At 37.8% G+C, this 25683-nt stretch overlaps 5 pseudogenes; all 5 read right to left on the bottom strand.

The window, feature by feature from the left end:
* Positions 1-681: 681 nt before the first annotated feature.
* LOC149192592 (dynamin-related protein 5A-like) lies at positions 682-1241 on the bottom strand (annotated as a pseudogene).
* Positions 1242-17054, bottom strand: LOC149192591 (dynamin-related protein 5A-like; annotated as a pseudogene).
* Positions 17055-17613: 559 nt separating this feature from the next.
* On the bottom strand, positions 17614-19042 carry LOC149192590 (disease resistance protein RUN1-like; annotated as a pseudogene).
* A 136-nt stretch (positions 19043-19178) lies between these two features.
* On the bottom strand, positions 19179-20195 carry LOC149192589 (disease resistance protein RUN1-like; annotated as a pseudogene).
* Positions 20191-21193, bottom strand: LOC149192588 (putative 2' cyclic ADP-D-ribose synthase BdTIR; annotated as a pseudogene).
* Between the last annotated feature and the right edge of the window lie 4490 nt (positions 21194-25683).

The raw sequence follows: 25683 nt of genomic DNA, 5'->3' as shown, positions 1-25683 counted from the left end.
TGTTACTAAAGACTTATATTAACATAGAAGAAATTCATAAATGTGTGAAATATAGTTTTCAAGACCGGATGCTTCTACATCAATGAAGGGACAACATCACACTTCAGACTCTCTGTTTGAAATTTGATGTAGCTTTTAACAAATAAAGGATGTTTATCCTGTGTTAAAGCTCTAGAATGGTTCAATTTTGAAAACAAAATGTGGTATCTATGTGAATCAGATCAATGATAGAGAATCAAGAATGAATTATAAAAGTGATGATCATTTAATTTCTTATTTGTAGTGGGAGAGAGGCCAAAGCAAGTGATAACAATCGTTTCCAGGTTTTTTCTTTGACAAATTTCAAGAGAGAGAATTGAGTACATGGTAGTAATGACCATTTCATTTATGATCTATAGGGTGAGAGAGGTGTTGGAGCAAGGGACAATGTCATTGTCTAGACTTCGAAACCCCTGGTTGGCATTCCTTGTTATATATATGGAATGGTCACATCTTAAAAGTAATGGTTGAGGGTCTATCTAAGTTTGCAGTACAATGGAGTTCTAAGGCTTTCATGGATAACACAAATAATCCTAAAATTTAAACTTTAGTGTATGCTGATGAAGAGTTGTTGTGCCCAAATAACACATTCAAGTTGGAATGTTTAGGCTCCTTGTTTTGACCTACAAGAGAATTAGATACCTATGACATTTTCCTCTTCCTTCCTCCCAATTCAACTCCAATATGCCCATTGGCAATTCCCTATTCCTTTTTCTTTGCTGCGTCGATCTCACTGCTTGGTTGATTTAGTGAAGGTGTATCACGGACAATCATTTGAATTTCTCTAAGTGGATCTCTTGAATCAGACCCTTTGTTTGGTGTTGCTTGCAAGTGACCTAGTGGAGCAACATTCTCATGTCCCTCATCCAATCCCTTTTCTTGGGGACATCCTAGATCTTTAGAAAGGTCCATAAACATTGGAGCAGAAGATTGAACATGTATCTTGTGGTTGATGATCCAAATCCAAAAAATGCATTTCCCATGTTGTATTCTGGCCTATAAACTTGAGAATAAGGACTTGTCACCGAGTCCAAATGATGCCTCACAAGATCCTTTCATTTCTTTGTCAAATTTTGGATGAAATGGTCACAGGCCCGCCTCAAAGCAGCATGAAAAGCAATATAGCCTCCAACCCCAACAACAGTGCTTCTCTCACAATCAGAAGAGTATTCAATTCTTGTGCGCTCAATTGCAAGTTCAAATTAAAAAACAACAACAATTGTACGCCTCAAAGTAGGATCAACTGCATGAATTGTGTCCAACCAAAGTGAAGAGCACCACTCCACACTACTCTGTTGAAGGAATAGAAGTAAACGTGGGTGGGTGCTGCCAATGCCTTTACCATAGCTAAAATATCATCTGGTGTACTTTTTGGTTCACCCTTCTTTCCCTTGAGAACGAATCTAGGGGTATCAATGACTGTCGAGTTTGGGCAGTAGGCATACTCTTCCCACATCAAAATAGGCTTCACAGAGACTACAACTCAGATTTTCTTCAAATGATCCTATGTTTTGCTTCTGATGGCATTAACAATACCAAAAGACAATGCAATTGGAGCTTCATAGTCATCATAACCCTCATCATGAAACCGATAGCGGTGTTCTACAACTGAAGGGTCGTGCACCATTTACAACATCAATGACCTTCCCGTTCATATTTTGTCTTCCATGACATTGAATCTAAAGCCTAGTAGATCTTCTAGCAGAGAAATTTTCCCATTAGACAAGCCATCAAGGGCAATGATCTCAGGAATTAGGGGCTTCTCACCAAATGCCATAGCGCTCGCTTGCAGCCGATTGTAGGCTTCGAATCAAGATCAAACATCTGATGATGCATAGAAGTTGTCAGCGTATCTACTCTATTGAGATGAGATTATTGCCTCCAGCTTTGTTTGGGTGTTGTCATGGATTCCTTTGTCCTAGGCGTGCTGCGCTAATGAATTGAATCCCTCAGCTCAACTGAAAAACATGTGAGGGGATCAAAGCTTTTTTGCCAAGAGATATTCAACTAGAAACTCCTGTAGCTTCAAAGACTTTAATGTTTAACCCTCCTCAACCAGGTGTTGATGTCAGAAACAAGGCGGCGCTGGCTAAAGGTTAGGATGAAGACTGCACTGGTTGGAGGTGAAGGTTCCTCAGAGTTCATCATCACTGAAACCACCATGGGTACCAAGGGACACCTTCTTTGCGCAAATGGGCCTGTGTAGTGCATAAACACATTGAAAGAGCCAACTTCAGATGTCAGATGAGGGGTCAGATATCAATTGGACAGGTGTTAGATGTGAAGTTTCAGATATTAATTAGAAATGTGTCAGATTTTAATTAGCTTGAACGACGAAAATGAAAGCTTCTTATTGGATAGGGTGAACAATGTTAACTCACCCCAAGCCCACAAAGAAAACGCCTTTCAGCATAAAAATAATAATAACAACATAAAAAATTTATTTTTATTTTAACATAGGGTTATTTTTATTTTATTTTATTTTGACCGAGTCAAAATGTTTGTAGGACATTACATTACAACATATCTAACATATTGGACTTATAGACCCAAAAAACCATAACTCATGTTTATATGACAAATGTTCATGTGACATTTTTTACAACTAGCATTTGCGCCTTATGTTGCAAAGGAAACGCCGTAAGGCATAAAGTGGTGAAGAATATCATAGAGTGGGGAAGAATAGGGACATGTATAGAATGGGGAAGAATAGCATAGAGTGAGGAAGGATAGGGACATGTGAATGGACATTGTTGAAAGCAAGGGTGGATGATAATGAGTTACAATTGCAATAGTTAGTTATGTGTATTCTGAAAATGGATATTTTGTAAATAATAATAGTTTGTGAAAGAATAGCGACATGTGAATGGACATTGTTGAAAGAAAGGGTGGATGATAATGAGTTACAGTTGAAAGTATTAGTTATGTGTATTTTGAATATGGATATTTTGTAAATAATAGTAGTGTGTGGAAAAATAACAACATGTGAACGGACATTGTTGAAAGCTAGGGTGGATGATAATGAGTTATACTGGAAATGATTAGTTATGTGTATTTGAATATGGCCATTTGGTAAATAATAGTAATGTCATGTAGAGGTTATCCATTATCCATGTAGTTGTTTTTGTTTATGTGAACATGTTTTTGTACATTATTTTAAAGTTTTTTTTTTTTTTTTCCTTGTCTTCCGAGATGTAATTTTTCCATATGCTACCTATTTATGGTGTTATTAGAAAATACTATTATATTGTAATGGAAGAGGTGAAAGAAACGATACGACATTGTGAACAACATCATGGTCGTCGTTCCATATTTGAAAATGCATGAAAAATTGTTGGAGCCATCATGATAATAATAAAAATTCCAGCATGATTTTGAAAAAATTTAGCTAAATTTTTTGAAAAAGTGGATTATAGTTGTCAAGTTTTAGAATTTTGAGTGCCTTAATTTTGCACAAAAAATGATAGAAATTACAGCATGATTTTGAAAAAATCCAGCTATTTTTTTTGAAAATGTCAATTACAGCAGTCAAGCTTCAGTATTTTGGGTACCCAGGCATTCATGATGGATGCTAAATCCATTTCCGCCATCCAAAATTTAAACACCCATAGTCAAATTTCGGAATTTGTCATCCAAACAAAATTGTGACCTCTTTCGATAAGACTGGAAAAAAATGGTCTACCTTTGTGTGGGAAACATGATTGAACATCAAAGTTTCAAACGAATGCGTACACGCATAGAGGATTATTATGGAAGATTCCTTCTTCAGGGAATCGTAATATAAGCCATGAGGATATTAAATGTCCTTAAAAACTAAAGCACAGAACTTGGGAGCTTCAAGACCCAGGAATGGAGTTTGGTATTTGGTAACATTTTACAAGGGAAACATGATTGAACATCAAAGTTTCAAACGAATGTGTACATGCATAGAGGATTATTATGGAAGATTCCTTCTTCAGGGAATAGTAATATAAGCCATGAGGATATTAAATGTCCTTAAAAACTACAACACACATCTTGGGAGCTTCAAGACCCAGGAATGGAATTTGGTAACATTTTTAAATGGAGTTTCCAATACAAACTGACGGGAATCACCCACAAGATTTCAAGTTCATGGCCCCTAAATTTTTGCATTCTTGATAATGTTTTCTCACTATTTCAATGTCAATTTCATGATGCTTCCAAAAAAAATTACAAAATAATTTTATAAGTTTTAATTTCTATCTATAAAATAGCTACTCCATCATGAAGAACAGAGATTATTGCTACTCCATCATGAAGAATAGAGAACTTGCGAGCTTCGAGACCCAGGAATGGAATTTGGTAACATTTTAAATCGAGTTTCCAATACAAGCTTTCTCAATCTGACAGAATCACCTACAAGCTTTCAAGTTCATGGGCCCTAAATTTTTGCATTCTTGATGATGTTTTCTCATTGTTTCAATGTCAATTTCATGATGCTTCCAAAAAACTATAAAACAGTTTTAAAGTGTTAGTTTTTATCTATAAATTAGCTACTTCATCATGGAGAATACACATTTGTTAGGTATTATTTGGCATTTCACATCATGTTGTATTATGAGTCATTGTGTAAGTAAAGCAACATTGTGAATCTAGTGTGAGGAGGACATGTGTATTTAGTAGTCACAATTGATTGAGGGATGAGGCACATTGAAGAGTCATAGATAAGAGAGATGCATTGAAGAGCATTTTGGTAGTTCATCATGAGAAACTGTGTGAGGCATTTTGCCACCATTTGGTCATCTCAACATATTTGTTACTTTCTGAAACTAGCATTTCCCAGGTATGCTTGTCCACTAAAGTTTGTTATGTGATTCACTGTAGTGTTGTAAGTTACACTGCATGGTTTCTTAAATTTTGCTGTGGTTTTACTAATTGCCTATATGGTTTGCTAAAGCCAAAATATTATAGCTTATGACATGACGTGTGAAGTTTACTTTCCAGGCTTTAGATATAGAAGAGTTTTGTTACTTGTTAATTGTTGAATAGTTGGGTATACTAACATGTGAAGTTTACTTTCCAGGCTTTAGTTATAGAAAACAGTAGCTGAGTTTTGTTACTTGTAACTTGTTGAATAGTTGAGTATACTAACATAGTAAAGTTTGATATACTATAGTATATACCATATTGCATTTCCAACAGATAGGAGGCATTTGATTGAAATACAATTTAAATACTAAAATCTAAAGCATTCCTAGGAGACAAAATAGTTCAGAAATAGCCCACATTTTGATTGAAATAAATAGTAGAGTATACACATTTATAAGAAGCATAACATTCCAATATTGGCATTATATTTCAGTCAGTTTTGAATTTAACCAAATATAGGTGGATTACATTCATCTATCATGAATGTATCTGAACATTGGTAAGTAATACCTTCAAACAATGTATGAATGTAATCTGAACATTGGTAAGTAATACCTTCAAACAAAGTATGAATGTAATCTCAACATTGGTGAGTAATACCTTCAAACAGTGTATGAATGTAATCTGAACATTGGTAAGTAATACCTTCAAACATTTTATAAATTGAAATATGATATATATCAATGCACCACTCACTATAAGATGTATTGTGATTTAGAATATTTTTTCATAATTATTTAATTTATAGTATTGCCACTCCCAACCTGACGTTTCTTGTAAATTTGGAAGGAACTTTACTGTTCTAAACCCTCATATCCACATTCCCAATGTTCCTGCATTCTAGATACTTGTATTCTAGATACTTGTGCAATGTGAAGAAACTTTGATGTTATAAACAATCATATCCACCTTCCCAATGTTCCGACATTCTAGATGCTTGTGCAATGTAGCTATTATTTTATAACAACAATATTTCAAAGTACCATTTGGCACTACCAAGAGTGTCTAAGAGTACAAAAATAAAAAGGCCATCACATTCCCCTTGCAAGAATGTCTAAAGAGTACAAAAATTAAAAAGCTATCACAGCCCATACAGTGCACAAAATATTAAGCAAACGTATGACAAATTTAGCTGAATATATTACTGTAAGTGCTAGTATGTGGTTAGGCACATCATCATTTAGAAAGAAGAAACAAACGACACAGCAAAAAGAGTCAACATCCGTCTTAGTTCCCAAGGTTGAAGTTCAACAAATTAGATGTGTAGCCAGCTCATTGAAATAGTATTTAAGTTTGGAACTCATAATTTTAAGCCAAGTTCCCCAATTTGAAATAAGCAGCCACCTTCAACATGCACATAAATTCTATGGTGGGCTGGGCAAGATTACAAGAAAAATGTGTATGTATTAAGAATAATTGATGATATAGCCATGGGTTGTTCTCAATGGTGATAGTCAAGAAAATTTCATTGTATTATTCCCATACAAGGGGAGGCCACACTTGCTGCCGAGTTAATAAAAAATTTGCTGGTATAATCACCTTACTTACAATGACAATAACCACTCTTACACTAGTAGCACATCAAATCATATCTAAACACCAGTACACAAGAAGTTTATTATATCAGAGTAAATGTAACCCGCATGTCTAATTCAACTCCATTACCAGTAGTTCATTCTATCAATTTGTGATGCTTATATGACATATATTGTCTAAAATGATGCAAGAATAAAATTTCAATGCAGTACTGCAAGCCTCCTGGTTTGGTTGAACTCATTCTGTCAATTTGTGATTCTTATATAACATATGGTCTTTAAGGAAGCAACCAAGAAAACTTTAGTACAGTCCTGTAAGCCTCCTGCTTTAATTGACATTCCATTCATTTACATTCCAAGGAAAATTGTAAAGTTATAACTAAAATTGTAAGTTGGTTTGGATGGCCTAAGACCCGACATATCAAATCAGCAAAGGTAATTACTAAAATTCAGGTTATAAAGTCCCAAAGCCGTTGGCATTGCTCCACTATGAAAATTATTGATCTTAGTGAAACTGCATATTTATGATACAAAGAAAGTGTAGATACAATATGATCTTTGGATGATAAGCCTTCAGCTAAAGGCTAAAGTGTCAACACATCCTTAGCCTCAAATATCTCTAAATGGAATGGACACAGTAAGCTTTAGAACATGACATTCACTAAACTCGTACTTTGAAACCAATTTCAAAGTATTCTCAGTTATTAACTTGCATATCTACAAGCATACAATGCAAAAGGGTAAGTATAAACAGGGCAGGCCACAATAGAAAAGGTCTGAAGCTGATGTGGCTTCTCCTGGTTACAGAGCCTCTCTTCACTTTGTCTGCTGTATGATAAGTGCATATAGAAAAGCTAGCAAATTGATCAATTGGAAGTCGAATAGTTCTGTTGGCGCATCCTGGCACCCCAAAATGATGCTTGACCCACATCTCTAACATTAGCTCTCTGCTTTAAATTGTAGAGCTGGTCTTCCCATCTTGATCTCCATTCTTCTTTTGCAAGTTCCTTCCAGAGGACAAGTAAAATAGTCAAAACAAAATAGCAAGCATTGTATGTGTCAGCCACACATTTATCATGCTTAAGCAACCCCTGGTTAGCACATTATATGAGTCATGGATCACAACACAATACCAAACGACACCCACATCATGACATGCATAAAAAAGAGGTGAATGAAGTTTTCCAGTCATTGTTTATAACACAAACCTAACATAAGATAGTTCCAGATTTTGAGATCCAAAGATACACAAATTCAACATTAAACTAAGCCTCACCAAACAAATATTTCAAATGCAATCCAACATACCATTACATTTCCTCGAAGAGCTATTTAATCCTAATCCACATCCGAAACCATTAACAACTAACAACCAGTGCAACATAAATGTCTGCCAAATCATGGAAATACATGTAAACAAAGAAAACTACTATGCTAGGCATACTAAGCAACCTGGATTGCATTGATTTTTGTTCACCTTAAAACTGTTATCAGTTTGACGAAGTGTATTCAAAACAATAGAATGAAGATGTTTGGACAATTCAAATTGTGTCTATTTCCATACAGATCAAAGTCTATGAAATTGACACAAGCAGAGTCACAAATGCTTTGCTAAACAGAATGCAGTCTTCACCAATTAAAAACCAATGTAATTATAGACCCCAAAATTGGCTCCCCTGAAATAGATATTTCCACTAAAGATCATTATGAAGGGATGCAGGCCCAGAAAAAAACCATCTACAACACTAATATGATTTCACTTACTGACAATCCAAGCCTGATTTTTGTCCCCCAACAATCCTTCTCAATCGCCATTTGGAACACAATTGATAAAGCAATTAATTGGAATTGAATGAAGAGAAAACATTACACAGAGGTCAAAGCTGAGCCCAACTATTTTCCGCTCTCGCATGTCTCACACTACACGTTGCTTCTCTCCTCTGCTCTGCTCGTGCGTATGTTTTTAGTGCAGAGGAAGGACTGAAGCCGAAGGTGCCTTTCAATTCACAAGTGTTTGTTATTCTTTTGAGATCTCGAGGGCATGGAGGGACAAATACGCTCTGAAGCTCCACGCGACACCACAGTCTTTAGGTCCAGGGATCGATTCTTGCTGATCAAGTCATGAGACAAGTAAAATAGTCAAAACAAAATAGCAAGCATTGTATGTGTCAGCCACACATTTATCATGCTAAAGCAACCCCTGGTTAGCACATTATACGAGTCATGGATCACAACAAAATAACAAACGACACCCACATCATGACATGGATAAAAAAGAGGTGAATGAAGTTTTCCAGTCATTGTTTATAATACAAACCTAACATAAGATAGTTCCAGATTTTGAGATCCAAAGATACACAAATTCAACATCAAACTAAGCCTCACCAAACAAATATTTCAAATGCAATCCAGCATACCATTACATTTCCTCGAAGAGCTATTTAATCCTAATCCACATCCAAAACCATTAACAACTCACAACCAGTGCAACATAAATGTCTGCCAAATCATGGAAATACATGTAAACAAAGAAAACTACTATGATAGGCATACTAAACAACCTGGAGTGCTTTGATTTTTGTTCACCTTAAAACTGTTAGCAGTTTGACGAAGTGTATTCAAAACAATAGAATGAAGATGTTTGGAAAATACAAATTGTGTCTATTTCCATACAGATCAAAGTCTATGAAATTGACACAAGCAGTCACAAATGCTTTGCTAAACAGAATGCAGTCTTCACCAATTAAAAACCAATGTATCTATAGACCCCAAAATTCATTTGGCTCCCCTGAAATAGAGATTTCCACTAAAGATCATTATGAAGGGCTGTAGGCCCAGAAAAAAACCATCTACAACACTAATATGATTTCACTTACTAACAATCCAAGCTTGATTTTTGTCCCCCAACAATCCTTCCGAAATCCCAAAAAAGGAAACACACACAGAGTAAATCCGTCAAAATTAAGATTAAATTGATCTATTAATTTTTTATTTACATACACTGAAATCGTATGAACCTTGTTCTTTTTGGGGACACGTGTGGAGGAAGGGCATGAACCAGAAGACCAGAAAATGACATTTCAATCGCCATTTGGAACATAATTGATAAAGTAATTAATTGGAATTGAATGAAGAGAAAACATTACATAGAGGTCAAAGCTGATCCCAACTATTATCCGCCTTCGCGTGTCTCGCACTGCACTTTGCTTCTCTCCTCTACTCTACCCGTGCGTATGTTTTTAGTGCAGAGGAAGGACTGAAGTTGAAGGTGCCTTTAAATTCACAGGTGTTTGTTATTCTTTTGAGATCTCGAGGGCATGGAGGGACAAATACACTCTGAAGCTCCGTGCGACACCACTGTCATCAGGTCCAGGGATTGATTCTTGCCCTCATGCAGCCTCCTCTGCAGCCCTCGTCATCATTTTTACGCCGTCCTCTGCACGAACCCTTCACTGCAAGTCCCCGCCCTCCTCTGGAGCGACTCCGCCTACGCCCTCCTCAACACCCCCGCCCTCCTCTGCATCAAACACAGATATCCACGTGCAGGACGGGTTCGATAACGTGGTTAGGGTAAACGGTTCCATAGGTTATAGTTACAACCTAATAACTAATAACTAATATACTAGCAATTGTCCCAAAAGGTACAAAGAGAGGCCGATAGGATTATTAAATTGGAATTGTTGAACTTTTCTAAAAGAGTTAATTGGTTAGTGGAAAACCTTGTTTTCTTGGACTGGATCATTGTGCAATTACTTTTCTTTAGATGTTTTGTTTATATCTATATTACAAGGAACACATTGAATGTCTTATTTCATTTTAGAGTAAGTTAATTACCCAAAATCAAGAGGTTAAGTTAATTACCCAAAATCAAGAAACCTCTATAGATGGCCAAGCATATACGAAGCTTGCTAGTGACCAAGTCAATAACTACCATGACTATCCCCTACCAATATATTTCATTGAAAACCATAATTGTATATTGCATTTAGAAAGTCAAAACATAATATTAGAAAACATATTGATCTATTGCTATTAAAAAGTTAATTCCATTAGAAACCATGATATTATTATTATATTTTATAAAGAATAATATACATATATAGAATGATACTACATTAAAAACCATAATTGTATAGTGCGATTAGAAAGTCAAAATATAATATTCGAAACCTATGTTGCAGTAATCAAATGTGCTTCATGAAGTATCCTGTGGGTGGGCCTGAAACGATTGTTGTCCAAAGGTGAGATTAGAACGGCGATGGAGTGGGTATAAGCTATGAACAGTTCTTGTCCTATGGATGCAGAAAGGCAAAGGCATTGAATGCAAGCAAGGTAGAGAGTAGGTAGGGTAGCAAGTAGCAACCCCTTAACAACTGTGGGAAATGCACATGGTTAAGACATAATTGTAAACTTTATATGTAATTTATACATTGTTATAGCTACCCACTACTGAAAGGCACCCGAAGGTGCTCAAAGGAGGAGGGTCTGCACACCAGCAAAGCTGGGAGGTTCCCCTGATAGATATCTGCGTATACCATGGATGTTTTAAAATTGATGGGGAAGTAGACTCAGTTGGCATTCCTATTCTGGGATATTGCTGCAATGGACATGTTCTGTTCTCATACAATATTGGACAGGTATTCGTAAACTGCAACAAGAAACAGAGGAGATCAACGCACCTCTATCACCAATCTAGACTTCCATTCTGCTGTGAGAGGCAACAATGTGTTCGTTGGCTTTACACTTGCTTATTAGCATCTTATAAGCATTGAGAGAGAATACTAACTTTGGCATTAACAGAGAATACTAACCTTGTAACAGAGAATAAACTGCCGACAAAACTTTGAAAACTGGTGGCGACAAAAGAGCTGGAAACTCTGTTGCAGTGGCTTTAGCTCCTGTATGTAAAAATTCAACCCATCAAAAAATACAGAAAATGGCGAGGAAGTAGAAACTAATTGAAGACGTAACTATCATGAATACCAACTCAAATAGTGAGTGAGTTAAAAATAATTGAAGACACGAATGACATGAATACCAACTCATTGTGAAGGCATTGTTTGTTGATAAGTTGGCCCATCAATTCTCCATATTCTCCTCTACCAAAGCTCTCAACGCTCTCTTTCAATCTCAATTATCAATTACATGAATACCAACTCACTGTGAAGGCACAGTTTGTTGATAAGTTGGCTCATCAATTCTCCATATTCTCCTCTGCCAAAGCTCTCAACTCTCTCTTTCAATCTCAGTTATCATAGATTCAAAATCTCAGTTAGCACAGATTCACAGACACATGACATAAACATCCACACATATACACAACAGACATTACAAAAAATCAAATATAACAGTACATGGGTAGGTAGTACATGGGAATATGAATGATAGAGAGTATATTTAAAAACCTTATTTAAAAAACATAAATGTTAATGGCTTTCTTTTTTAAGATACTAATATTTTGGAATCTATTTGTCTCAAACTGTGTGTTTACATTTCTTCCATAATAATCGCTAAATGTGAAGCTTATTATATATTCTTTGTCCCTATCCAAAAAGGATGAGTCAATCTGAGACCATCCATTCAAACACAGAACAGCAAGGCAAATATGCGCCTTGTCGTGAGCTATATGGGTAACATTCATCAAAGAATCTACCAAGGCTATATGCTAGGCAGACCTTGCACTTTCTCCATAATGTTTTAATTTGGATTGTCGAAAGGCAACTACACAACCTCCCTCAACAATCTAACATCTTAGAATACAAACTCTGCCTGACATATAACCTTTGGCTAAGACTTCAATTATCTATTCATTTCAAATTTATTTCTTTGCTTTTCACATTTCAAGCACCTTCACTTGTTGCTGCAACTACTCCAGTAATCCTGCCTCGGCCCACTGCTTAGGAAAACCCTTAGCATCAATGTACTCCAACGACATACAATGTTGGATACCTAGTAGCCCTTCTAACTTGGAGCACCCATGCACATTTAATACCCGAAGCTTTGTCAGTTTGGCCAATCCCCGTATGCTCTTCAGCTTCGCACAATCATATGCCTGCAACTCTTTCAAAGATACCAACGTTTCAATACCTGGTAGCTCCTCTACATTTTTGCACCGAGTAATGTCCAGCACTTGAAGTTTTGGAAGACCAGAAAGCCCTGCTATTTTCCTCAAGTTAGAGAAATTAGTCAATTCCAGTTTTATCAGAGTCTTTGGAAATGTTCTTGTTAGTGTCAGTCCTTGCAGCCTTCCTCCAGTGATCAAACATACTCTTGCAAAGTGATTTTAAGGTGTCAAGGTTAAATTTTGTCATTTTAGTGAGTCTTCAAGCAAAATTTGGTCACTAGGTATTAGGTCTAGGGTTTGATTTTACTCCTTTCAAAATTGTCCAAATGTCGGTCCATGTCGCCATTCAGCTGAGTGTGCCATCATTCAGAGGGTTTTCATCATCATGTCAAGTTCCACTGGGTCATTTTACACCTTGTTCATGCTTCAGTTGTGCCTAGGTAAGGTCCATTTCCCTCTCCTAGGGTTTTGAAGGCGATTTCTCTTGGATGGTCAAATCATCAGCAAAACTTGTATCCTGATGTTCATACACCTTCCCCTATCCTTAATGTACCTTATTAAACACTTCCCATCACTGAGATCCCCCAAATTCCTCATTTTCGCACAAATCCTAGTTTCTTGCTACAAACCCTATTTTCTAGGCTAGGTCTGTGTTTTGCCCTTTTGGACCCCTTCCCCTCACTCAATCTCTGAAATTCCACTTTCCCATGCTTTCTAACATCCCTCCCCACCTCGAAAAATTTTCTCAAGAATTTAGAAGCTCCCTATCCCCTTCATTTTGCTTCATTTCAACAAATCTCTTGTTCCACACATCGGGGTAGGTTTTACTCAAACGATGTTTCTAAGCAAGGAAACATGAGTTTGGAAAAATTGAGAGATTTTTTTGTCCAAAATAGGCCAAGGAAGAAAACCTCCTTCACTTTTACACAGGTGTCATGGTTTTAGAGAAATGTCAAAAATACAATTGCCTCGGGAGAATTGGTGCACCTATGAAGTGACCTTGGGAAAATCAAGTTTTATCCTAGCTTGGTTAGCCAAATGAATTTCTTGATGAGTAAAATGATAACTAGACACAAATATCTTTCGAATGAGCTATCATGAGCTCAATTTGGAGTTGAGGAACACCTTCAAAAGTTGACTGCAACAGCACTCTGCCTTGAGGTAGCCTCATTTGGCACATTTTGACCAGTCTTGGGAGATTTGATTTTTTATAGAGAAAATGAACTCCAAATTGAAAAATTCTAGTTGGGTTGGAAATTAGACTCAAATAACTTTCCAACGAGCTATCTTGTGCCCAATTTGGACACCGGGAAGGCCTCCAAAAGTCTCCTTCAAAAAGCACTAAAAAACAGGGTTTGGTGGCGCGGCGCATTGGGTTTGTGCACGGTGCATTGGGAATTTTTTCGCAGTGTAAAAATACACTGGCGCGGCACACATGGTGTGCGTGGCGTGTTGGGCTGGTGCACGGTGCATTGGGCTGGTGCACGGCGCATACAACGGAGAAGCCTCGAAAATTTCCAAACTCGCTCCAATCGCCCGAAATTGCATGGATTGATCTTGATACAAGTAGGTAGACCTTTCAAAACTATTTTCTATCCAAGTTCGATGATGGTTTGATGGTGTATGTTTCATGGTGCTTGTTTAAAACAATCAAACCCTACCTTTTGAATCACCTCAAAGAAACTTGCTGCTAGGGTTTCAATTCACTGTTTTGTCACCAAGTTCACTCCCTCATCCCATTTGTCCCTTGTTTTCATTATTCCCTTAGTTTCCCTACCCCCTAAATTCACTAATCCCCTATCCCAAATGCCCTTTTCCAAAATCTCAATTGTAAATCCCCAAACCCTAATCCTATAATCCCAAAACATCCCACATTTCCCTAATTAAAATCTATCCCAACAGTCCCTTAACTCTCCACTATTTTTCCCTCCCCTTACTGTCCCTCATGTCATTGTTTTCCCTTGGTGACAAAGGTCAAGCACATCATCAAAGGCAGTACAAGACAGTGTGACATATCAACACCTATTTGTCCAAGACAGTTTGTCCACCAGCAGACATGACATCTGATCCGTCATATGATCATGAAGAAGAGACACACAGTGACTCGTCCACAGAGGTACATGCACCTAGGAGGCCTCATAGAGGTGACAAAAACATAAAGAAAAATCGCCAAGGCTGCCCAAAGAAGCCTAAATGAGATGACACCCATTCAACAGGAGATAGAGGCTGATCGAGAGTCTTAGCTTGAGAGGGCCAATACTCATCTTGAAAAGCTGTTGGCGAAGGCAAACAAGGACAAGGACATGCTCAGGCACATGAAAAACCATTATTGGGTACGAAATCACGTTTGCAACGCAAAGATCAAAATCCTGAAGGCAAGACTAAGGAAAGCACTAAAACGACGCAAAAGACATGATATGCTCCAAATCTTGGCCTAGGCTTCCTTGGATGAACATGATACTCAATGATAGACCTCCAGCCCAAATTTCAAGGAATTTGGAGAAAATTTTGTCAATTTTGAATTTTTTGGTTTTAAAACAGGTTTTTCTGCCCAACGCGTAGCGCCACTTGGCGCACGCTTATAACTGGGAGGTCCTCTGGATGAAAACTTTGTATTTCTGAATTTTTCATCAAAAGTTATGCATGCTGATGGATTACCTAAGGATTTCATCAAGTTCTGGGTTGCCTAAAAGGTCAAAAACACCCTAAAAATGACCTCTCTTCCACCTTTTGCACCCACAGGAAGCAGTCTTGGGAGATTGAAGTTTTGGAGGGGAAAATGACATCCAAATCCAGAAATTCCACTTGGGTTGGAAAGTAGACAGGAAGGGATTTCCAACAAGCTATCTCGGGCTCAATTTGGACTTCGGGAAGTGCCTCAAAATCAGCTCCAAAGTGGCGTGACACATACAAATTTTGGCGCGGCGCATAGAGAATTTTGGCCTGTTTTTCACTCAACAACTCAGAATTTCGCCCAGTTTTGACCAGTTTTACTTTTTAATGTAATTATTGATCTATATTGATGTAACTTGATGAATATGATGTAATTTTGACACATATTTACTTTTTCTAGAGGATTCATTCACTAAAAAGTGAAAATTAAATGAATGAATCAGTTTCCTAGCATATAGGGGTAAGTTGTTTGACTACCTAGATTTCAGTTCCTTGTTTAGAATTAGTTCAAACAGCTCCTAGAATGATGAGCTCGACCCCTAGAGGCAAGGGAATGGGTTGGGCTAGTCTATATCATGTATTTTCTGAGTCATTTTCAGGGTTGGACACTTGGGATTGCGGGCACTCTATTGTACATTTCATTTCTGCAATTTTGGCAAAGGAAAGACTAGGGTTTTGCAGCACTTGTTGGGATCCATGTGGCTCTATGTTTTGATGGTGTATTTCTCTATGTATTTGTAAGTTCACTGATGTTTATGTGTATCATTTTCCCTTCTCTTGTCTTCTGCAATTAAACAAAAGAGTGATTGAGGTAGAATTCATTGGACTGATATGCTCTGCCTGGATATTTTGTTTAATTCTTCATGTTTTCATCTGTTTGAGGAGGACTCTTGAAACCATCTTTCCCTCCTTAGCTTCTCACCGGTCTGATCCATCCATTCATTCGATCCAAAGCATCAAAACGATTTCCTTCCTTGCCCCAATCAGAACTCTGCAAAAACTAGGCCTCATCCCTGGACCCAAAATTTGCCTGTCCCTTTTTTCCAACAAAACCCCAAAAAACTCAAATCAAAACCTTGTACTTCATACCTAGCCTAAAATTAGTTTATATTTCAGTCATCTCAAGCCCCATAGATCATCTTTCGCTGAGATTGACCCAGAGAGAGCCCTCTCCTGTCCTCGTAGGGCTAGCTACGAGGCTGAGCGTGGTTTGATGTTAGTCCTGGATCCTGCCTTTTCAGCCTGAGGTAAATCTAGGCTCTAACAGTTCCGACCTCCACCAGATGATTACAAAACATGAGGGAGACATATTTAAGGATGGGGCAGACACTTGTGGCAAATGATACCTCTGATAATTTCGTGTTATAAACTTCTAAGACTTGCAGCCGAGGCATGCAGTTGTCATTGGGAGATTCTAAATTATTAAATGTTTGCAACCGATAATTCAATACTCTCAACTCAGTCAACTGAGTCAACAGTCCAATAGTCACCGGCAAATGTTTCAATTCACTGCAATTCTCAAGCCTCAATTCCTTTAATATCTTCAAGTGACCAGGTGAAAGTGGTAGACTGTCTAGTGAAGGGCTCCCTATTTCCAGAACTTCTAAATCGCCCAAGTCTCCAATTTCATTTGGAAATTCTTTTATGTTTGTACCCCTAAGATCTAATTCTTTTAGGTACTTTTGATATGCTATTTGCGGAGGTAATATTTCAATGTTCTTACAATAGGAAACATCTAAACATTCAAGTGTGCTGATGTTTCCCAGTGTTTCGCTAGAGACGGTTAAATTATAGCACCAACTCAAATCAAGATATTTAAGACAAATTAAATTACCAAAAGAACCTGGAAGCATCTGCAACTGTAGGGAGTGAGATAGACCTATGTATTTCAGGTTTATTAAATCACTGAAAGACTTTGGAAGCACCTGTAAATGAGAAGAGTGAGACAGATCGATGTAATCCAAGTTTATTAAGTACCCAAAGGAATCTGGCAGTGACTTTAGATTTGGGCAACTTGTTAACTCCAATCGTTTCAACAACACCAAATGACAAAATTCATCTGGCAAAGTTTTAAGATTAATCTTATGGAGGACAATCAGTTCGAGGTGCTTAAAGTGCCCTATTGATTTTGGTAACTTTGAAAAGGGAGAATAAATAACTAACTGTCGCAACAGCAAAGGTGCCTGCAAAATGTTCCAGGGTTTTAATCATAAGAAAGAATTCGATGATTAGCTTCTGCAAAACCATTTAATTTCGTTGCAGATCCTACTGTTGAAATCAATAACGAATAAACACATACTTTAAATCGCCAAAATTTTATTTACCTGATATCTGGATTGCTACAATGATTTCAATTTCTTCCCCCGCACTTCTAAAACCTTAAGGTTCTTCATAGGTATCCAAGAAGGTAGAGAAAACCAGGGGCATTTATTCCAGTGAATCCATATAAGGTTTGGTAATTGCACCCTCCTCAAAAATCGCTCCACCAGATCACCTTTACTATCAAGAAGTTGCAACTTCTTCGTAGCAATGCCACGATAAGCTGTATTGTGGCAAAGCTTCTTCACGCAGTGCTGAAGCAGCTGGTGACTCCAGCTTTTGTAGCATGATATTTGAGAGCTCTTGTCATTGCTATCTGGGTTATCAACACCAGCCGCCCTAATTCCACGCACTTCCGTGGTTGCCTGTTTATTGGTGAAATACAAGGATAAGAAAATTTACAGACATTTATATCAAACAATTTATAAAGATTTGATTGATGTGGGCACTTACTTATGAGAAATGCTCCAACAGATCATTAATGTTCTCTGTCCAACGCCAAATACGACGGGCTAATCCTGAAGCCTCCGCAATTTCTCTTCCCATATCTCTAAGTTGTTCATGCATTCTTATCTTGTTTTCAATAACCTCCACGAGACATCTCTTATGTAGATGTTCAAACCCCAGCGAACCTTTCCAGCCTGATCCGTCCCATATTCTTATTGCCATATCCCTTTCTTCTCCTACAAAGAAGCGGGTGATGTCCAAGAATATCTGTTGTTCATCTTGATTAAGCGCATCGAAACTAATTTTAAGTTTCATTCGGATCTCAGAGGGAAGTATTTGTTCATGTCTATTCAATAGGGCTTCCCAATATGATAACTCTTCTTTGCCACTAAGGAGTGCCCCAAAAAATTTCAAAGACAAAGGCAACCCATCACAGGCTTTTATGAACTTCTCTACGAGATAGTCAAACCCTGGAAGTGGATAGAGCTAGCTAAAGGCATGCAAGCAAAAGAGTTCCTGGGATTGTTGTACATCAAGGCCTATTAATTTATAAATTGATGTGTTTTGAACTCCTGAATCTGTGAGAACAGTTTTGTCTCTAGATGTAATCAAAATTAAGCTATCTTCTCTGAGTACACTTTGAACCGACAAAAATGCATCCAGCTGATTTGCCTGATCTATGTCATCAAAAACTATGAAAGCATTAGAACATGAGAGATTTCTTTTAAGAATTTATATGCCTTCATAGAAGTTGTCTATATGAATATCAAAGTGAGTCAAGCTGTTGAGAAGTTCACTCTGCAAATGATGTAATGAACCTTTATTTGCATTTTCCCTGATATCACATAAAAAGTAAGATTTACTGTAATATGACCTCTTCCTGTTGAAGAGTTCTTTCGCCAGGGTTGTCTTTCCAACCTCGCCCAACCCAACAATCCCCACGACCTGAACCTTTCCACTCTCCTGCTGCTATTGCAACAAGACTCTATTTTCAAAATCCTTCACCTTTTCCTCCAAAGCAGTTTGATATTTGGCGACATTGAATATTAGTTTTTTCGCCTGTTTCAACACGCATTCAACCACTTGATCTAGCAACTCCCCTTCGTCTTTGGTTATTCACAAGAAAATAAATACAGCTAATGAGAAACATTAACCTATGTATATCTAATCAGCGTGAAGTACTACAATACTGAGAGGGGAGGGTTGAGATCTCACCCATTATATGCATCCAGATCGAAACCCCTTATTTCTGCAACATGAGAAAGGGCGTCTCTCCAGGTTTGAATGCTGGTGGAGTCGTATCGCTGTTTCCCTTCACCCGTTTGCGTGATTTCTAAGTTGCATAGATCTTGAGCATACACTCCATCTTTTCCCTGCGACAAACGAAGATCATCTAGTTTTATTGGTGAAATACCTGTTTATTGGTGAAATACAAGGATAAGAAAATTTACAGACATTTATATCAAACAATTTATAAAGATTTGATTGATGTGGGCACTTACGTATGAGAAATGCTCCAACAGATCATTAATGTTCTCTGTCCAATGCCAAATACGACGGGCCAATCCTGAAGCCTCTACAATTTCTCTTCCCCTATCTCTAAGCTGTTCATGCATTCTTATCTTGTTTTCAATAACCTCCACAAGACATCTCTTATGTAGATGTTCAAACCCCAGCGAACCTTTCCAGCCTGATCCGTCCCATATTCTTATTGCCATATCCCTTTCTTCTCCTACAAAGAAGCAGGCGATGTCCAAGAATATCTGTTGTTCAACTTGATTAAGCGCATCGAAACTAATTTTAAGTTTCATTCGGATCTCAGAGGGAAGTATTTGTTCAAGTCTATTCAATAGGGCTTCCCAATATTATAGCTCTTCTTTGCCATTAAGGAGTGCCCCAAAAACTTTCAAAGACAAAGGCAACCCATCACAGGCTTTTATGAACTTCTCTACGAGATAGTCAAACCCTGGAAGTGGATAGGGCTGGCTAAAGGCATGCAAGCAAAAGAGTTCCTGGGACTGTTGTGCATCAAGGCCTGTTAATTTATAAATTGATGTGTTTTGAACTCCTGAATCTGTGAGAACAGTTTTGTCTCTAGATGTAATCAAAATTAAGCTATCTGCCCTGAGTACACTTTGAACCGACAAAAATGCATCCAGCTGATTTGCCTGATCTATGTCATCAAAAACTATGAAAGCATTAGAACATGAGAGATTTCTTTTAAGAATCTATATGCCTTCATAGACGCTGTCTATATGAATATCAAAGTGAGTCAAGCCGTTGAGAAGTTCACTCTACAAATGATGTAATGAACCTTTATTTGCATTTTCCCTGATATCACATAAAAAGTAAGATTTACTGTAATTTGACCTCTTCTTGTTGAAGAGTTCTTTCGCCAGGGTTGTGTTTCCAACCCCGCCCAACCCAACAATCCCCACGACCTGAACCTTTCCACTCTCCTGCTGCTGCTGCAACAGGACTCTATTTTCAAAATCCTTCACCTTTTCCTCCAAAGCAGTTCGATATTTGGCGACATTGAATATCGGTTTTTTCACCTGTTTCAACACGCATTCAACCACTTGATCTAGCAACTCCCCTTCATCTCTGGTTATTCACAAGAAAATAAATACAGCTAATGAGAAACATTAACCTATGTATATCTAATCAGCGTGAAGTACTACAATACTGAGAGGGGAGGGTTGAGATCTCACCCATTATATGCGTCCAGATCGAAACCCCTTATTTCTGCAACACGAGAAAGGGCATCTCTCCAGGTTTGAATGTTGGTGGAGACGTATCACTGTTTCCCTTCACCCGTTTGCGTGATTTCTAAGTTGCATAGATCTTGAGCATACACTCCATCTTTGCCCTGCGACAAACGAAGATCATTTGGTTTTACACCGTAAAACACCGAAATAATAGGAGCCTTCGACTCCGGCATTAGGAAGAGCTCATTTAAGCACGAAGTCGATTCTGCATATGTACGAGAGAAAATAGCCACATGGACTGAGGCAGTTCTAATGGCAGCTTCTATTTCCGAAGAAAAATTCTCCCCCCCCTCATACAATTTTGGCTGGTCCAAAAAGACTCGGATTCCGTGTAAACGAAGGCGATGGTAGAGATGGTTAGCCAAGGATTTCTTAACATCCGGTCCTCTGTGATTGATAAATACATCACCATAGAAGTTGTGATTGCTGTGGGAATTACATGAGGTGGAGGCTGTCATTGCAGCCGTGGAGGATGAGGAGTCAATCGCTAAAACTGCAGGATGAAGATTGTGAGAACGAGGAGGCGAACTTTCAATTTCTATCCCGATTTCAGTTTCAAGAGGGTTTTGGGGTCATAAGGATACAGGGGATGCCATTGCCAATGCCAATTCGACTATACAAATAGAAACTGGAGCCCGTAAACTGAAACAGCCATAAACTCCATGAAACCGTAAACGGAAACAGCCATAAACTCCACGAACTCTCCCGGAAGCTCGGCGCACAGATGTCAAGTGGAGAGTGAACTATCGGCCTAATTAACTAATAATTAATACAATAAAGTTTTTTAATGTTTTAAAACATTTTGTATTAAATTAGATGGCTGATTTTTGTTCAATCGTCTAACAAAAGATCTAAAGGCTATGATTAGGACAGAAAGGCATTTGGGGGAGTTCATTTAAGAGGGAAACGCCTTACAGCGTAATTAATCTATTTAATTAAAAGAGCAAAAATGTTATAATGACTTTTGAGATAAATCTCAATCTTTGATTTGCGATTTACTATTAAGAATATTTTAAAATATTTCATGAAATTTAAAGCCCTTCCATCCACCTTTTTTTAATGGGAAAGAGTATTTATATTATAAATATGTGCCTTGTTGCAACAAATACATCATGTAGTACATAAAATTAGCTTCAAAATTTCTATCTTGTTTCTCATATCTAGGAGATATACAAAATTATCATTGATAGCTTGTCATTAATAAATAAAATTAGGGTTTTTGCAGGTATAAACCTTACATAATTTCCCCATCAAAACACGACATTTAAAAAACATAAACTATTGGTTGATAATATAAACTCTGATACTAATGAACCTACCACCTTATTGGGGAGGTGTTGTTGCTGTGACCAACACCCTCCGAATTTTGTCTGCACTTGAATTTTGGAACCTATTGTTGATTTCGTGATCATTCGTTCCATAGTCACTTTATGGTTGATTGATGCTCTATTAAGTGTTTGAGTCTTCTTCTCAAACTGAAAGTGTTGAAGTCACTTGCTTAGACATGCTCAGTCTGAAATAAGTTCATGAACACATTCCTTTGTGCAAGCTTGAAAAGACATAACATAGTCCATCAAGGTAGCACCTATGCAATGTTCAACTTATGCCAACAGTCAATGTGCACTTTCAATTAACAATCTCTCACTTTTGGTTGCAATTGTACATCTATTTCGGTGAGTTTTTCCAACTGTTTCTTTTGTGAACCTTCGCTTTTGCAAGTGCTGCTTTCATGTTTGCTACTGTTGATTTTTCTTTCTTTTACTTTAATAAGTGTCTTTTTCATGTTGTCTTTTCTCTATCATGTGTTGCTTTCAATTTCGTTCGCATATTGCAAGTGTCATTTGCAGTTTTCTCTTACTATCGCAAGTGTTGTCTTTTGGCATGGGAAGTGTCACGCATCATAAAAGCAGAGCTGTGGTTCATTTCAAGAGGCACCTTTGGTACCAATGCATCCTATCTATCATATAGAAATACATTAGACCCATTCCCAAAGTTTTATGCATTTTCGTACTAGTGTCGTCACTGTTGTTGCAAAGTGTATCTTAAGTGTTGCACTCGGTTGAAGGGAGTCAATTGTACATTCTTAAAAGGTAGTTTTGATGTGTTCTCCTGCACTAATGTGTCCTATTCACCATAACGAAGTCCATCAGACATATTCCCAAAGTCTTGAGAATTGTCGTACAAGTGTTGTCGCAAAGTGTACCCTAAGTGTTGTACTTGGAGGAGGTTGTTGTATTATCGTCGCATTAAGAGGATCATTTTGTTATTTTGTACCGTGTTCAATGTTGTGTTTTCAATTGTTCTGAGTGTGTCTGATCATTCATAAGTTCAATCCTGGTCTCACTTCTACTTTACTGATCCAACACTTAGCCAAATCCTAAAAATCTTTCTGCCTGATGAACTTGATGCAACTCAGCCTCCTTGAACTACGCATTGCACAGTAGCAAGGATCAAGCTTCCCCTTCCTTCTTGGAACTTCCTAATGCGTAATTCTTGCCTCTAAGGACTGCGCATTACACAGTCTCAGTGCTCAAGGATTTCCTCCCTGCCCTCAAAAACTACAAAATCCCACCTCCTATCCAGTCTCTTGCTACACATTAGGGAGTCTTAGTCATCAAGTTGTCTCCCTAAGTCCTTGAATTACACAACTACACAATCCACTGATCAGTCTCCCTCCATAACTATGCATTGCACAACCTCAAGCCTCAAGACTATCTCACTAACCTCCACAACTACGTAGTTCACCCTTCCAGTCAGTCTCCTTCTACGCATTACACAGTGACAAGCCTCAGGTTGTATCCTTGCCTCCCTAAGTTTCACAATTGCGCAATCCCTAGGCCTCTCTATCTCTCTCATGTACTACACATTGGGAAATTTCAAGGCTCAAGATTGCCTCACTAAGCTCCTTGACTATGCAGTTTCTTCACCTGAGCCTCTAGAACTGTGCATTGTGCAATCTCAAGCTTCATTCCATCACTATTGGCCCCTAGAACTATGTAATTCACAATCCCTATGTCTTCCTCCCATTCCATTGCCCAGTCCTAGCTCAATCAACGTTTTCATGAATCCAGTTAGACAAGGAGATTTTTGGACTGATGTTTTCTTGTCATGAGTGGAATTCACTTGCAGGTACTATATCTTGACATGAAAGGATGATGCTCAGAGAGGAGGAGAAGGAGACTATGCTAAAAGACACTTGTGAAGCTGAAACCATGAAGAGGTCATCAAGTGAGAAGATGAAGGAACACCAGTTTAGATCAGAACCACATGAAGACTCCATACCATTCATCCCCTTGGAGGGTGAAGATGAAGAACAAAGAAAATATTTCATGAAGATGAAGTACTGAACATACCTCTCATGAATATTGAAGACAAAGAAACAAGAGAAAAAGCTTGGCATTGCCAATTCATCATGAAGTTCATACCATCATTGTCAAATTGTGATTTGTACCAATGGCATCACATTGTCATGTGTGTCCATGTGTCTTGGCACATCATCTACGGATGTAATGATGTAATTATCAAAAGGGAAGGGAAAATGTAATGTGTGGAAGTCCAAGATTCATATGTGGAATATGAAAATTCACATATTCATATAAGGAAAAAAGAGTCTTTAGAAGTCAAAAGGTCACATTAGAAGTCTAAGAGTCACGAGGGAAGCTGAAGAGTCATAGGGATATGAAAGGTAATTCCTCTTGTTATAAATACACCTTCATAACTCAATCAAAAGGATTTTTGAGGCTTACCCTTTGGACAACTAATTTTGACTTCTCTAACTTAGCATAGGAGAGAAGACCATTCTTTGGAGAAGCAAGAAGTGACTTAATGTTCCACTATTGGAGCTAGTGGCTCACCATTGTAACTGTGTACTTGGATCTTTCACCTAATAATCAGAAGCTTGTTTGAGCCAACACACTTTCATGTGTATGTCATAAATGTTGTAAGACTATTCTTTGAATGTTTGCGATATATGTTGTTCTAATCTATACTAAAGAAATTGAACTATTTCGGTGGCTTTGGTGCTTATCTTGTTGAAGGTGTGTTGTATTTGCTTTAATGTTCATTGTGTCTATGTGAATTGTTTCACTAGATAGCTAACAAACCTTTCCTTTCTCTCGTGTGTCTCTCTTAGGATAGTACTATTACTTTCCTTATAGAGGCTCACTTTTATTTCCCTCTCGTGAGAGTCTCCATTTACACATTGCAATTGGTGTTTCACAATGTCAACTTACTTGCTAATTCCAAAGGTTATGTGCATACTCTCTTATGTGATTCATTGCAGCCAAGGAAAACCTTAGAGTTATGGTAGTCGAGCCAATACTCCAGATGGGGCTCCTACTCCAAATGGTGTGAGGTCTAATTGGGACTTCACATCGGGGAGACCCCCTTGGTTGATGAATTTCCATCACTGCCAAAGAATGGAGCTAGAAGGAGGGCCAGATGACAAGCTGTGCTCATTGAGTCTATTTTGAATCTCTTATCTTAAATGGCTCATCCCCAAATCATACTCCTAGGGTGTTTTGTTGATAAATATGATGGTGAAATTTCAATCCCAGATGAGTCTCTTTATAGATTGTCTCAATTGAAGTTTGATGGTGAGGGTGAAATATCCATAGCTGAGCACATCTCTAATTTTCTCTATTTTTGTGAATTTTATGAAATCAATTTTGAAGATGATGCTCTTATACTTTTCTTCATCACCCTTGAAGGTTGTGTTAATTGATGGTGTCATACCTTACCATCTTCTTCCATCCCCTCATTTGATCAATTCCTCAAGGAGCTTCATCAAACCTTTGATAGGTATGGCTACCAAGATGTTATTGAAAGGATTAATCAACTAAGGATGAATCCTAATGAGCCAATTGCAGATTTTTCTAATCGATTCCTTCACCTTTTTTTATAAATTTCCTGAAGAAGATACAAATTGGGATTTCTTTAAACAAAATTT

Source organism: Pinus tabuliformis, chromosome 2_2 (genome assembly GCF_031772625.1).
Source record: "Pinus tabuliformis cultivar Carrire ecotype Pingquan chromosome 2_2, CPIR1, whole genome shotgun sequence".
In the NCBI taxonomy this organism is placed as follows: Eukaryota; Viridiplantae; Streptophyta; class Pinopsida; order Pinales; family Pinaceae; genus Pinus; species Pinus tabuliformis.
The sequence above is the reverse complement of the archived record's forward strand: the minus strand, read 5'-3'. Positions and strand labels throughout refer to the sequence as shown.